This window comes from Elaeis guineensis, chromosome 14, assembly GCF_000442705.2.
Source record: "Elaeis guineensis isolate ETL-2024a chromosome 14, EG11, whole genome shotgun sequence".
NCBI lineage: Eukaryota > Viridiplantae > Streptophyta > Magnoliopsida > Arecales > Arecaceae > Elaeis > Elaeis guineensis.
In genome coordinates, this window is record NC_026006.2 from 61,565,539 (window position 1) to 61,582,188 (window position 16,650).

Genomic DNA, 16,650 nt, shown 5'->3' on the forward strand with positions numbered 1-16,650 from the left:
CAAAGAGGGTTTATCCCATTTGATTTTCCTGAAATTTTTAGTGTTGTATATAAGTAATTTGCACTCCATTTTGGTTAGAAATACATTACAGTGATTTTGAAATCCCATTTGATGAAAGAATTTATTCATCATTTAAATGACTTGATAAGCAGTTTATTTTTTGCAAATTTGATGTGGCAGTTAACTATTGAATTAAAATTTTATATGATAATATTAGAGATGAATATTGCTCAAACTGCAACCGATAAAAGAACGAAGAAAAGGCAGGTTAGTTCTGTTGCTGCGAAGCTCAAAATTTCAGATTGGAGCGAATTGGACGAAACCAAGTTGGAAGCAGGTAGCAATTCGATCTAATATGGCTTCAAGAAAACCTGCAAGATAAGTTAAAAATCGGATGGGGATCATCTAGTTCTAGACTCTTCGATGCTTAAGTCAGCTTTGAATCCGAAAACAGTGAGTGGAAAAGAATAGAAAAGCATAAAAAGAGAATTTGTGTCGAATTAGAGAAGTCAGACTAAGTGGAAACTAGAGCTCTCATATGAGAAGTGATAGAATTTTCACCAACAAAGTCTTCCTTAGTTTTGGAATTGTTACCCTTGAAGGATCTCTAGCCCTCTATTTATAGAGAGGCTGTGAAGCCATTACAGAATTTGTTAGACCGTTAGAAGAGTTTGTTAGATCGTTAAAGTCACCTATAAGTAAGCTGGAATACAGTTGTACGTACCAGCTAGAAGTGAGGTCATATTTAGCTGTATCGGTTAATTGTATATAAGATCATAGCCAGTTGTATGTAAGATCGTAGCCTAGCTATGGAGACCGTTGGGGACTTCCACAGGATGATTGTCGTCGTAGTGGTTGACCTTTGTGAAATACCAACATGAAATAAAAGAGCTCAGTCATTACCACCTGGGCTTCCCAACGTCCCAGATATATAGGACATCGAGGTACTTTGCTTTAGATCGGTAATAACCCGACCTTATCACTTGTAAGCAGGCTGATGTATAGTTGTTTGATACTTCGAGATCGATGATTCCTTGATCTTATGTGATGATGTCACATGACTTGGGGTCGGTTCGGCGCACCAACACTTTGACCCTCACTTTCTATATCTGAGGAGATAGTTATCAGATCGGACATGGAAAGTAGAAATACCTGATTCGAAGATTGAGTTTTTTACTTTTGTGATTTGATATTTTACCAATCCAAAGATTGGACTTTTACCTGTGCCCTTCGGAGCTTTACCGATCTGAAAATTGGATTTTATCCGTGCCCTTCGGGGCTTTATCGATCTAAAGATCAGATTTTACCCATGCCCTCTAGGGCTTTACCGATCTGAAGATCGGATTTCCATCTTTGCCCTTTGGGGCTTGTTGAATCGTTGATTCTGCTGCCAGACATTAATGCACCGTATTTCGGTAAGATCAAAATTTATTGCCCGATGGATTACGAAGAAACCTGACTTTTCAGAAAATGATTCGCCTGATCCTTCCATCATTATTATTCAAAGGGATGGTTTGAAAATATCAAATGAGCACGCGCCCCTTGTCGGCATCTGATTAACCAATTAGCTTGCTTACGGAATGGTCTATTGTAGCAAAATCTAGTGATGGTGCATCGAACTGTATCCGACAAGGTCATTGGATCGGTGCCAAATGTCATAAATCAACAATAAGGCTAGTTGATTTGAGCCGTTGATTCACTTATAAAAAAATTTTGCTCCCCAGCAATTATTTATTTCTGCCATTTTCTTACGGAGGTGCTATCAGATTGTCTCCAGAGGGTCTCCTCATATTCAACAATCGTCAGAGGGGGTTCGTCGAAGAAGAAGAAACTTTTTCCTCATCTTTGGGAGAGATTTCGTCCCTTGCCTTTAGGTATTGTCCCTTTCCTCATCAGGAGAACTCTGATATCGATCCCGTAGATGAGAAAACTTTGGAGCAACGGCAGAATCTCCTGTACATGGTCTTACGGACTACCTCGATCCAGAAATGGAGGGATTTATTTTGATCGAGAAGAACATGATGAATCTATGGGAGAAGTATGATATATCCGATGAATATGAGATGATGGTGCCAAGTCCGGAAGGTTAGATTTATAAACCTCCCGAAGGTTGCATAACTTTCTACGATGAAGCCCTTCGATTTGGACTTCGATTTTCACTGTATCCCTTCCTCTGCAATGTTTTTGATTTTTATAGGATTCATCCTACTCAAGCCACCCCTAATGCCATTAGGATGATAATAGTGTTCATAATAATGTGTAGCTCCCAGAATATAGAACTTAGGATCTCTTTATTCGGATCTTTGATCATTTTAAAAAGATATCCGAATGAGAAGGGTTGGTAGTACTTCTCACCTAAAAAAAAATTATAAATTTGGACCTAGCCTTCCTTCCTCCATTCACGGCTAGAAAGGTTATTTTTTCTTTGTCCAAGCCCCATTCCATGAGATTTTAGGACTTCTTGGGGGCGTCCGGACACCAAGCATAATTCCAATTATGAAATCCTCCTCGGGGATGAGATGGCTTATTTAGTCCTGATTACCACCAGAGGCCTAAGCTATCCAAGCTTATTGATGATCAAACGTTGTATGATGCTGATTTCAGCTTATACTCTCCTCAAGATAAGATCGATGTATTTTTCTTTTGCTTCTCTTCTCTATCTTTATATCATCATATTTTTTTTAAATATATAATTTTTTGGCATAGAAATGAGGTTCAATCCAGATAGATTGGAGGGCAGGAAGAGAAAGGAGAAACCAAAGCCACCTACCGCTACCCCTGCAATGATGAGGGTCAAAGGGGTAGATACCCCCCTGTCCGATCACTTTTTTTCGATCTCTATCAACCACTCCTTCCCCTGCCACCTCGGGGAGAAGTGACATTTCTCGAGGTCCACAAAGTACTCATCGAGCTCCATCAATTGAGCTTCCACCTCGCCAAACAATCGAGATAAGAAAAAAGAATAATTTTTGACCTACACCTTCTCCCAAGGAGCCGAGCCGCAAGCCGACAAATGCCTCCGTGGCCCCGCTGTCCTCTGTAGCCCCATCAACTTCGGCTGAGGGAGACACTGTGGGGTGAATGTCACTTCTACAGCGACCTCAATTGGGTCGCAATCTTCTCGATTCAGTGCTATCGACAGTTGCTCTAGAGACACTCGAAAGAACAAACTAGAGGAGATCACAAACAATGGCTACGAGCATCTCATGCATGTAAGTATCCTTCTTTCTTCTTTTTTTTTTTTGGTAGATGATCGATCTGAATTTTTATTTTGCAAGTTGCTGTCGATTTTCAGATCATGTATGAAAACATGGCCTATCTACTAAAAAATAAAAAAGCCATGGATGCTAACTTGATAATCCTTCAAGAGGAAAAGAAGGCTGCTCAAGAAAAAACCAAGAAGGAGTTCGAACTGGCTAGCAGTCTCAAGATTCAACTCGAGGAGAAGTTGACGTCGCTGAAAGAGAAGAACCAGAATCTTCTAGATCTCCAACGAAAAATAAACGAGCAAGATATGCGCATCTTCGACCTACACATATGGGCTGAAAATAGCAAGGAGCTGGAGCCGAGGCTGTAAGAAGCAATGAAGGCCAATGAGGCTCACGAGAAGGCCATAGAGGCCCTGAGGAAGTAGGTCAAGCAGGAACAAGATAAAGTTAAGCAGGAACGGGATCAGGCAGCCAAGGCACTGGAGCTGTACAAAGCCTCCGAAGAATTTGAGGAGGAAGTAGCTGAAAGCTCGGAGGGGGCATATGACTATGGATTCTATCAATGATTGAATCTGGTTAAGAAACTGTATCCCGAAGTCGATATCTCCAAGGTGACTCCGAAGATTGCCATCAACATGGGTATAAAGGGGCAGCCCAAATTGCCAGTCGAGACATTTGACGAACCACTTAAGGCGACAGATCGGGAGGAGACTGTGGTGAAGAATATCGAGATCATTGCTGCAGAACCAATCACCGCAGTGCCTCTAGTTGAAGCCTCTAATGCTGAAGTTGCATCTGGGATGCCCCTTGCAACTGTTGAGGTCGTCAAGGGGCCGGAGCGAGTCAAAGAAGAGTCAGCTCCAAAGAACTCTGAGGCTCTTGTTGTTATCCTGTGATCTGTTGCTTTCTTCTTCTTCTTTTGATGTATCAACCCAGTATCGGTCTTTTTGAACTGTAATGACCCAATATGGGTCTTTTCCTTCTTTCCTTAATGTATTTCTTTCCAAATTAATGAATGTAAAATTTTTTATGTGTCTTGATCCGACATGTGCATCTCTGTTACTTAACAATTTTCATGACCTTTCAAGGTAAAGTAACTATATACGTTTCATAGGACCATATCTCAATAGAACTAAAAAATTAACATTTTCAACTTTACTAGTTAACAACCAATTTAAGATTAAGATTTAGATGTACCTTTGCCCGACACAGCGTTAGACAAGTTAGACTTTTGCAATGGGATCTAGAGATCTATAGATTCTCGATAGAACTTTAAGACAACCTTAATCCAGAGATTAATATTTTCGATAAGATAACCTTGATCCAAAAGTCGGTATTTTCAATAATCATGGGATCATCTCCACCTTTCAGGGTGGCACCAGTCTGGAGATCGAATTTTCATAGATCAAGGGATCTTCTCCTCTAGCTTTTCGGGGCTTTACCAATCTGGAGACTGAATTTTCATAGATCGAAAGATCTTATCTTCTTTTCGATCCAGCTTTATTGATTTGGAGATCAGATTTTTATAGATCAAAAGATTTTATCTCTTTTTCGATCCATCAGGACTTTACCGATCCAAAGATCAAATTTTCATAGATTGGAAGATTTTATCTTCTTTTCAGCCCATTGGAGATTTATCGATCTAGATATCAGATTTTCATAGTTCAAAAAATTTTATCTCCTTTTCGATCCATCGGAGCTTTACCGATCTAGAGATCAGATTTTCATAGATCGGGAGATCTCATCTCTTTTTCGACCCATCGGAGCTTTGCCGATCTAGAGATCGAATTTTAATAGATTAAGAAATTCTCCTTTTTGGCCCATCGAGGCTTTACCTTTCTGGAGATCGAATTTTCATTATCTCATATAATATGTGATGTACAAAAATGAACTCCTTGGAGCATTTTTATTGATAATATTTTTTGAGATTTTCAGAATTTCATGTGTGAGGAATACAAGATCCATCTAGATTTTTAATTCTGTAGGCTCCTGGGCGAATGACATCGGTGATAAGATTCTTCCCAATTTGGAGTAAGTTTGCCTTGTTCGTTGGGTTTAGAAATTTCAGCTCATCTTAAGACGAGATCACCTTTCTGAAATGACTTCAACTTCATCCAAGCATTATAATACTTAGTGACTCTTTGCTTATATGCTGTCATTTTGATATGGGCCTATTCTCTTATTTCCTCAAGAAGATCCAAATTAATTTTCAACTGATCATAATTCATTGCCTCATAAAAATTTTTGACTTTATCGGATGATAGGTCAATTTCAACTAGAATTACAGCTTCGGCCCTATAAGTGAGTTTAAGAGGAGTTTCTCTAGTAGCAATCTGATATGTGGTTCTGTAAGCCCATAGAACAATGTAAAGTTCTTCGGTCCATAATCCCTTTATTTCTGTGAGCCTTGTCTTTAATCCTTGGAGAATAGTCTTATTTGTGACTTTGACTTCATTATTCGACTGTAGATGCCCAACAGAGATTAGTCGATTATCACTATGAAGTTTGGAATATAATTTTTTGACAAACTGCTGGTCATTATCAGTAATAATTATCCGTGGTAAACCAAATCGACATATGAATGATTTTTATATAAAATTCTGCATATTTTTCTCAGTAATTTAGGCCAGAGGTTCTGCTTCCATCCATTTAGTAAAGTAGTAGATAGCAACTACCAAAAAATTTTTTTGATCTATTGCCATTGGAAAAGATCCCAATATATCCATTCTTCAGATTACAAAGAGCCATGATGCAGTAATAGAAATGAGTTCGATAGCAGGTTGATGTTGGATGTTAGTGTACTTTTGACACTGGTCACATTTGTTAACAAGATCCGCTGCATCTTTTTAGATAGTAGATCAATAATAATTTTGTCGAATTACTTTGTAAGCAAGTAATCTGCCTCTTAGGTAATTTTCACATATTCTTTCATGTACCTCCCGAAGTGCATAATCAGCCTCGGATGGTCTCAAGCATCGAAGTAGAGGAAATTAATAAGACCTTTTATATAGTTGATCTCCTTGAAGAACATACCATAGAGCCTGTCTTTTGATGCTTCTGGCTCTAATTGGATCATCGGATAGAATTTCTTTTGTTATATAATCCACAAGAGGATCAATCTAGCTTGATTTATGACTGACCTAAAATATAGGAAGAATTTCAATGTTGGACTTTTCTAACTGCTTAATCAGAACCTTCTGATTAAGCTCGAAAAATTTTGATGTAGCAAAATGTGACAAAGCATCAGCTTGGGCATTCTCCGACCTTGAGATTTGTGGAACTTCTAGCTCCTCGAAATTTCAAGATAGTTCTTTTATATTCTGTAAATAACTAGCCATTATGGAGCCTTTAGCCTCAAACTGACCTCGTATCTGCCCAACGACAAGTTGCAAGTCAGTAAAAACCTTCAGCTTTTTTATTCCAAGCTCTTTTGCCATCTTTAATTTTGCAGTCAAGGCTTCATATTCGATACTATTGTTGGAAGTATTAAAGTTGAACCTTAGGACCTGCTCGGTAATAAACTCTTTGAAACTTGTCAGAATTAAATCAGTACCATTTTCTTGAGAATTTGAAGCTCCATCTACATGCAGAACCCAGAATGAACCATTATCATCAAGATTTTCTGAAGTTGACCCATCATCAAAAATAATGCACTCCACAATAAAATCAGCTAATACCTGATTTTTTACTGCATATTGAGGTTGGTACTAAATATCAAACTCGCTATGGTCCATTTAGCAATCCGACCTGATGTGTCAACTCTTTGTAATACTGATCTTAGTAGCTGGTCGGTCAATATTATAATCGTATGAGCTTGAAAGTAAGGCTGAAGCCATCGAGCTAATGCGATTATAGCATATATTATTGTTTTAGCTTTCTGGTATCGAATCTCTGCATCCCGTAATAACTTGCTTGTATAATGATCGACCTTTGAATTTTTATTTCTTCTCGAACAAGAACCGAGCTGACGGTATTTAGTGGACCAATATATACATATACAACTCTTCATCTTCAACTAGCTTTGAGAGAAGAGGTGCAGAGTCCAGATATCTCTTTAAATCATCAAAAATATTTTGGCATTCTTCTATCTAGCTAAAATTTTTAATCTACCTTAGCATCTTGAAGAATAAAAGATATCTTTCGACTGATTTAGAGATGAATCGACTGAAAGTGGCTATCCATCTATTGAGTTGTTGAATTTCTCTGATGGTAGTCGGACACTTCATCTCCAATAATATACGAATCTTCTCAGGATTAGCCTCTATTCTTCTCTGATTTATGAGAAAATTAAGAAACTCTTCCGAGGTCACTCTGAAAGCACACTTGTTCGGATTCAGTTTCATTTAATTCTTCTTGAGTTCTCCAAATATTTTCTCTAGATCGATGATCTGCTGATCTTCCTCAGTGCTCTTCACCAGCATATCATCAATATAAACCTCCATGTTTCGATCGATCTAGTGCTTGAAGACCTTGTTGATGAGATGTTGGTATGTCGCATCTGCATTTTTAAGATCAAAAGGTATTATTTTATAGCAGTATAAACTTCTTTCGATGACAAAGGCCGTATTTTCTTCATCTTCAAAAGTCATTCTGATTTAGTTGTATCCTAAGAAAGTATCCATAAAATTAAGAAGTTTATGATCTGAAGTGACATCCACTAGCTGATCAATTCTCGATAGAGAACAATTATCTTTTGGACAAGCTTTATCGAGGTAGATGTAGTCAATACATATCTTTCACTTACCATTAGCCTTTTTGATCATAACAATATTTGCTATCCACATTGGATAACGAGCTTTTTTGATAAATTCTACTTTCAGAAATTTATCAACTTCCTCATCAATGATCTTTTATCTTTTTGGAGTAAAACTCCGCTTCTTCTGCTGAACTGGCCTGAAGCTCAAGTTAATATTTAATTTATGAATGATCACATTGATAAGAATATCAGGCATGTTGAAGGCTAACCAGGTGAATATATTGGCGTTTGCCCGAAGAAATCTGATCATTTTATCTCTCAAGTTGGATTTAAGATTCGATCCGATTTGAACTATTTTTCTTATGTCATCGCCCAAAGGAATAGTTTTCAACTTTTTAGCAGGTTCACCTCGATTCTTCTCGATCTCATCTATTGGATTTGGTACGTTAATTGGTATATTTTTCAAGGGTTGCTTCATCTTAGAGGCAATCACAAAGTATTGCCAAGCTACTGCTTGATCTCCATGCATTTCTCCAGTTCCTTTCTTAGTTAGAATTGCACTAGTAGGTGATATGTGGAGATGATAGCTTTGAGAGCATTAAGATCAGATCGGTTAAGAATAGCATTATAAGTATATGAATCTTTCACCACTAGAAAAGTAAGCTGCACCGTTGACTGCCTTAATTCCTGTCTTGCTGTAATCGATATAATTTTTTCTTCTACGGCTATTGGATTTTTTGAGAATCTAACGAGAGGGGTTCCAACCTATTTCAGCTGGCTTGCCAAATTCATTTTTGAGAATGCATCATAGAATAATACGTCGGTAGAGCTTCTATTATCAATCAAAATCTTTTTTACATCATATTTTGCTATTATCATGGAGACAACAACAGCATTGTTATGTGGGGTTTGAATCTCCTTTATATTATTCTCAGAAAAAGAGATAATTTCTTCTACCTTCTGCCTCTTAGGGGATGGATCACTAGTGCTCTGTGGGACATCAGATATCATGTGTATGACTCCGACTGTTGGTTGGTTATGATCCTCAGAGCTACCTTCTATTTGAGGCAATACTCAATGGCTTTGCCTGGCCTCACATATTTATCGAGGTAACCTCGACGCACCAAGACTTCTATTTCATCCTGCAGTTGTCTATATTCCTCGGTATCATGATCATTGTCTCAGTAGAAATGGCAATACTTCTTTTTGTCCCTCTTTTCTGATGGAGCTTTCATAGGACTAAATTTCTAGAGATATCATTTCCCTTAGATTTTCATCAAAATCTGCTCTCGGGGGGTAGTCAAAGGAGCATAGGAATCAAAATGTCGAGATGAGCTTCTTGACCTCATATTTTTTTGAGGTCGGTTGGAGCCTCTATCTTGCTGAGCTCCATCATCTTCTCTCATCCATTTCTTCTCATTTTTATTATTTTTCTTGGCTTGCCTGATAATGACTTCTTCTTCTTCGACCTGAGCATACTTCCGTACTCGATCGAGTATCTCATCATAAGTATTTAAAAAAAATTTGTTCAGAGAGAAGATCAGACAATTGCTCCAAAGTCTTTTCTTCAAAGCAGACATGGCAACTGCCTCATAGAAATTTTTTACTTCCAGGATGGCTGCATTGAAGCGAGCAACATATTTTCAGAGATCTTTGCCCTCCTATTACTGAATAGAAAATAGACTATCTGTGTGCCTCAGATGAGATCGGTTAGTATCGAAATATGTAACAAACAACCTCCCGAGTTGCTTGAAAGAAGATATGGACCCCCATGGGAGTTTAAAAAAGCATACCCTCGCTATCTACTTGAGGATAGCAGGAAAGACAATGCATAATAGGGCATCAGAAGTTCCTTATAAGGCCATGAGGGCTTTATAGTCCTCAATATGATCCATCAGATTAGTGGAGCCATCAAAGGGCTTAATTGTGAGCATCTTGAACCGATTTGAAATCGACTTACTCAGAATTTCTTGAAAGAAAAGAGATCGGAGATTATAGCTATCTTTATATTGGGATCGACCTTCTACCTGAATCTCCACTAGGCGCTTCTCAAGATCTTGGATCTTGCGCTCTAGATCATCCCCTCTCTGAGACTTTGTATAATTGGGGACAAATTCGCCGTCAGCCTCATCATTATGTGGTGTTCATCTTGATGGGCTGGTTGATGGCTATGCCGAGACACAGCTTTCGGAAGAGGAGCTTCTTCTTATCGTTGCTCCTTCTTCTTTTGAAGCTGTTGAACAACTACTGTTAGAGCTTGAACTTGCTGAACCAAGAAGTTGAACCGTTGAAGATCAATAGTACCTGATTGTTGTTGTGGCACCTCCAGCACTCGTTCGAAAAAGGATGAAGAGCATTATTGTACTCGTGTCTTAATCATTTTTTTCACAAGCAAAATCAAAAGGGGGAGCCCTTCCTCTAGCGCTAATTTGTTACTGCGAGGCTCAAAATTTCAGATTGGAGCAAATTGGATGACACCAAGCTAGAAGCAAATAGCAATCTGATCTGAAATGGCTTCAAGAAGACCTGCAAGCTAAGTCAAAAATCGGATGGAGATCCTCCAGTTCTTGACCCTCCGATGCTTAAGTCAGCTTTGAGCCCGAGAACAGTGGGTGGAAAAGAGTAAAAGAACACAAGAAGATGGTTTGTGTGGAATTAGAGAAGTCGAACTGAGTGAAAATTAGAGCTCTTATTTGAGAACTGGAAGAATTTCCACCGACAGAGTCTCCCCTAGTTTTGAAATTATATACTTACTTTTGAAGGATCCCTGGCTTTCTATTTATAGAGGGGCTGATGAGGTTATTACAGAGTTTGTTAGGCTGTTGAAGGAGTTTGTTAGATTATTAAAGTTATCTGTAAGTGAGTTGGAGTATAGCTGTACATACAAGTTAGAAGTAAGGTCATACTTAGCTGTATCAGCTAATTGCATATAAGATCGTGGCCAGCTGTATGTAAGATCGTGACCTAGTTGTGGAGACCGCAGGGGACTTCCATAGGATGATTGTCGTCGTAGTGGTTGATCTCGGTGAAATACCGATGTGAGATAAAGGAGCTCAGTCATTACCACCTGAGCTTCCCGACATCCCAGATATATGGGACACTGAGGTACTTTGCTTTAGGTCGGTAATAACCCGATCTTATCACTTGTAAGCAGCCTGATGTATAGTTGTTTGATACTTCGAGATCAATGATGTCTTGATCTCGTGTAACGATGTCACGTGGCTTGGGGTCGGTTTAGCACATCAACCAGTTCTATTATCTAGGATTTTTATAAAATATTATCATTTTATTATTTATAAAATTTTTGAAATGGCACAATAAAATTCAATTTTTCTGTCATTCTCTTTCCTTCCCTCCTGACTCATTTTTTTAGTTGTATGGGAGATATGACACAAACTATTGCCGGTTAGGAGTTCTTGCTTGAACAAAAGTTCTTTTATTGTGTGTCATGAGGGATTGATGCAATTGGAAAAAAATTGTTGCAATATGAAGGAGTTTAGTTGATTACAAACTTACAAAATCAATGTTTTCATACATATACAAGCGACACTGTGTAGCATTTTCCTACCACTCGTGCATTCAACATACTATATACTTGATATGGCAAACAAATTATGACAAATGTAGACCCAAAAAAAAGATGCCAATTGTTAGATAATGCTCATCGAAAGCATGGTGTTTATTCAAAATTTCTCACGCAAAGAAGATATAAGGTTCTAGTCCTATTTTACTTCCCCTAAAGTTTCACTAAATCCACTACAATACATAGCCTATAGATTAACCTCGTAATTATAACCAATGAGAGGTTTATTGATGAAGTGATGAATTTTTTTCACCTTTCTAGCATCCTTGAGATTTATATGAGAAGGTTCATATTCTAACTAATTCAAATTCAGCAGGAATATTACTAGAAATCTTCAAATCCTCCCATGTGCTCCTGCCTACATCTCCCATTGAAGCAAAAATATTTCAGCTTCCAAACGAGTCCTTGAGGGATACCAAGAAAGAGTGGAGGCAGCTTTTCTGTAGCAGTAGAGAACTTATAACAAAACAAAAATTGGAGCATTTTCTTTTCACGCACAAAGCATTCATGGTAAGTATACAATTGAAGTCAAATGAATTGTATAGTCTCCTCATAAACATGTTGCACCTGCACAACCCCACTATGCAAGAAACTATGAACATCTTCAATAAAACCTGATGCTGGTCCTGTATCTACTCATCTTCCTCTGCTGTAAGGAAATCACCCAAATCCAAACCCTTGACAGCCAAATCTGATGTAAGGGACCCCAAAACCCCTCAGAATTGAGAGCAAATCCACTCTGTCAAAAGGAATAAAAGCAAAAACAAATTATATATCATGATTGAGGAAAACAATGTAAAATTCTTTCTATTTCCATAAGTGAATTAGTGATGTCCAAATTATGCATTGCAGCCGTTTATGAAATGCAAAATATCCTGTCATTGTCTGGCTCTGGGCAATGCAAGGCCTGCAACACTATGTACAAAAAGGGCCTCCATGATCACCAATTATGGCCAGGTTTTATGGTTGGACCTCTCCCGTTCATGCACAAATTGGTGAACTCAAAGAGGATAGAGGCATATGAAGACTTTTCGTGGAGGATAAAATGCTGCAGACTGCATTTAGAAAGTACGTAACCCATAGTTTTGAAGCTCTTTAATGGGTGACTATAAACCATGTTGGCCCAAAATCCAAGCAGTCAGATTCGGCCCAAGTTAGCACATAGGCCATTGAAATGGGCCTCGTTTTAAAAAGGGAGCGGCCTGCTAAAGCTCCAAATGTTTGGGCTGAGTTTAAGCCTGGTGTGCGAGGGCCTTTTGGTATAGGAATGCGCTAATTCACTTCGAGAGGCTAATTAACCAGATAGTTCTTCTCAATAAGAATCATTTTGGATGAGGATTTTCCTCCTCGCTTGGCGCATCTTCTTTGTGCAAATGCTGTAGGTGTTTCTTTCCTTGGATTCTAGTGATTATATCACTCGGAGATGGGTGTTGGAAAGTCCAATCAAAACCAAAACAAATTTTTGCCCAAATGCAACCCAAAAAATTAAACTTTCAGAGCTTCCAATATTCCAATCATCTAATCACTTGGTACAGTGCATCTGCATCGCAAGCAAGAAATTAGGCTTGTGGTGTCTAAATTTTCATGGTTTTCATTTCGGCCAGTAAACCCTAAATTGACTTTGTCAGTTGCCTGATGAAATTTTTACTACCTAAGGGTAAAAGATTGTGATACTCTTGTCCCAGTGTCTTTTTTTTTTTTTAATTATTTTTTCTGGGGTAGCTATTCATTGCAAATAGGAAGTCAAGAGAAATGCCAATATCATTTTTTTTTTTGATAATGATAATTTATTACAATTTCATAATGAAATGGTAGTAACATAACTATAGCTTGATTTTTTTTTTTGGATCCATCAAGCTGGATAACAACATTGCAGGATGGGTGGTTATGGCTTATATCATGATTTTTCTTGATGACCCTTTAGCCAAGTTTAGAGTGATGACCTAATGCCTAGTTTTGTTTATCTCGTCTTCACTCCATCTTAACATGGATAAAACATTCCCAATGTCTCCTTTATACTTCAAAACTAAAAATTCAAGTCCACCACGTCTCGTGGCAGTCCTACAACTTTGCCGTAAACTTGAAGCTAGCTATAGTTTACCTAGTGGCACAAGACGCCCAAGTGGCAACTTCGCTCTTAATACACCTAAATATCCTCTCCTACATCCACATTATGGTCGCTAAGAAATTTCAAGACACAAGGATAAGGGTGGTCCCACAAAATAAATTGCGTGACTTCCTCCACGTAGTGTCGGACCAACCAACGTCTTTCCCCATGCAGCAACAATTAGTCTCCGGTAGAAAAATAATAGACCTACCGCCATTTCTTTTCTTTTCCTACATGGGAATTGCCTCCACGTCGCTCTGTCGGCACCATTCCTCCAAATATTTTTGCATTGCTCGCGGGGCGGTGACAGTAGCTCACCTCTCTATCATCATCCAATTTCGATCCAACGGCATGAATTTGAGTACACAGCGGCATCCTCGTGTTCCAGATTTAAATATTAAGCAAGGATTAGGTATCGCGAGCAGATCTCATGGAAAGCGATTTCTTCCGCGCTGAAGTCCATGGCCGGTGCGCGGTTTTTAATGCAGACTTATATCGTGGGTCCCAAAAAGACGTAGAATAAATGGAATATTGTGCCCTCCAGGTCCGCTCACCGCTTGATTCAGTTGATCCAGCGCTAATTCTAGAAGGTGGAAAGGTAACAAGGGCGGTGGGGGTTGGCTGGCCCCGGTGGTCCGTCACCCGACCGCGACCCCCGAGGGATCCGCGCGAAGGTGCTGGACGGACACGTGCCATCACGACAGCCTCCAAGGAATGGAATAGATATAGATATGCCCCAGATATCTATGGCCAACGTGGGCCGCCAGTTACGGCGTTCACGGAGCCTCCCATCCCTCTCGAATCTGCATCGCCGTCGCCTTTCAGTCATAACCGTGCAAACCCTCGCGCAGTGATATCATGCCACGTATAGCGGGGGGACCACGCTATGCTCGGTTTCTCATAGCCCTCCGTTCCATATCGGACGGTTATCACGCAAAATATTGATCGAGGTTTGAATGTTATAATCAGATTTCTGTTGAAGATCGTGGAGGCCGTGATCGTCGGCTAAGAATAATAGCGGACTCACCGAGTCTCCCGGTTAGGACGTATTTGAACCACCAATGACGATACACGGTGCACGTGCATCAAATGCAAGCTAACGGCAAGAACGGGATGCAGAACTGACCGTTCATGAGGGTACGTTCAAGTCAACTAGCCTGGACCGCCGATACAGATAAATCCAATCTGGTGAAAACAAATATAACTTTTTAAATACGATTTGGCATTACTTTTATTTTTTTTTTCAATAAAATTTTTATTTTTATTTTATCTTAATTTTTAAATATAAAATATATTTAATATAATTAATTATTTTAAAAATATAAATACAAAATCGTTTTAGCCTAAGTACCACCAATACAAAGATTATAAAGATCATAGTAGTAATGATTGTTGGTGCGAGATTCCGCGAGATCTCAAGACTTTGGAGTGGATGGTGAGGTAGGATGTCCTGAGATATGACTCGTAAAAAAGTTTTGATCGAAGATTGCTCCGATGGAGACCCTCCGACGTTCAAATCAGAACTCTCATTCAATGGATAGAGGAGCGTGAGAGACAGAGTAACGTGGTATCTTCTTTAGGGTCTCCTTTGGATCTCCTTTTATGGACGGAGTCTATTGCTTTAGTTGGCACGATTCTGTCCGGCTGAATCATAATTTGCACATAGTAGCAGAACTATTGCTCGAGATTCTCGAGATATGACGGTTGTGGTTGTCTTATCAATTTTATGATAGTTGTCATCTGGCTGGCGTTGAATTTTGAATTGATATGCCAACTAGTGTCAATGAGCTGAGGGCTGGTTGGTTATGATCACAAGTCGGATGCTCCATGCTGCTGCCAGATGAGGAAGCCAGGAACTAGGGGTCCACTCGACAGGAGGAGACTTGTCAACTAGATGTGATCGGCCGACGACCATCTTCTGATCGGACCGAGCTGGTCATTCGAACATGCTGTCGATTCATCAGCTTAGCTTATAGGAGTCGGCCACTAAGGAAACATCAGCAATCGTGAGTGAGAGTTATTGAGCGACAGTCGGCGGGCCTTTATCTGCTTAGGATGTGAAAGGACAATAGAACGGATGTCGAGGATTAGTCGGTGATAGAGTGACAATGGTTACAGCCCACTAGGAGTCGGCGAGGGCTCAGCAGGTGGGCTTACCAGGTTTGAATATTCTGGGCCTTAGACTTCTTCATATTATTAGTCCGTATGAAATTTTCTCGAATAGTGATAATGGTGGTGACAAAAAACACTATGATGTAATAATACCAATAGTAATAAAAAGAATACCAACAATACAATTATGGTGGCAAATATGATGATGGTAATATAGCAGAGATTCTAGTGATAATAACAATATGATAGAGATGGTGGTAACAGTGATTATAGCATTTGCCATAGCAACAACGGCGGTAATAATAGTGCAAAATATGATAGTTGATTACTGGGAAGCATCTAGCTTTTGTATCCAATGAATTATTGGGAAGGAGTCATCTTCAATCCATATTTGGGATATATTAAAGAGGTCTTTGGTTCGTTATCAGAATCAGAATCAGAATGAAAATTAGAATGGATTGAAATCGAAATCGGAATGGCCAAATCTTTCAAAGCTTTTGGTTCATGATCTGAATCAGAATCAGAATTGAAATCAGAATGAAAATTTGAATCCTTAGAGGTGAGCAGCGATTGCGTTTTAGATAGATTATGCTATTTCTATTCTAATTCCGACTCTGACTCTTTCCAATAAATAGTTAGAATAGGAGTCATCCATTCTCATTCTGATTGCAGATCCTAACTCTCTCAAACCAAATATCCTCTAAAATATAAAACAACAATCTTCAAACCTTCTTAGGCTTCTACCAATTTGGCAAAGGGAATTGAGGTACACGATAATTTGCGACTTCCTGCATAGAGCAACACATCATAATGCTCCCGAATAATATAACCTGCAATAGCATAGTAAGCTTGAACAAAGCTATCAAAATTTATCTTTAACACACCAAGGGGTAGGTGTAACTAAGAAATAGGATGATAACATTTAGAACAACACAAAGCCATG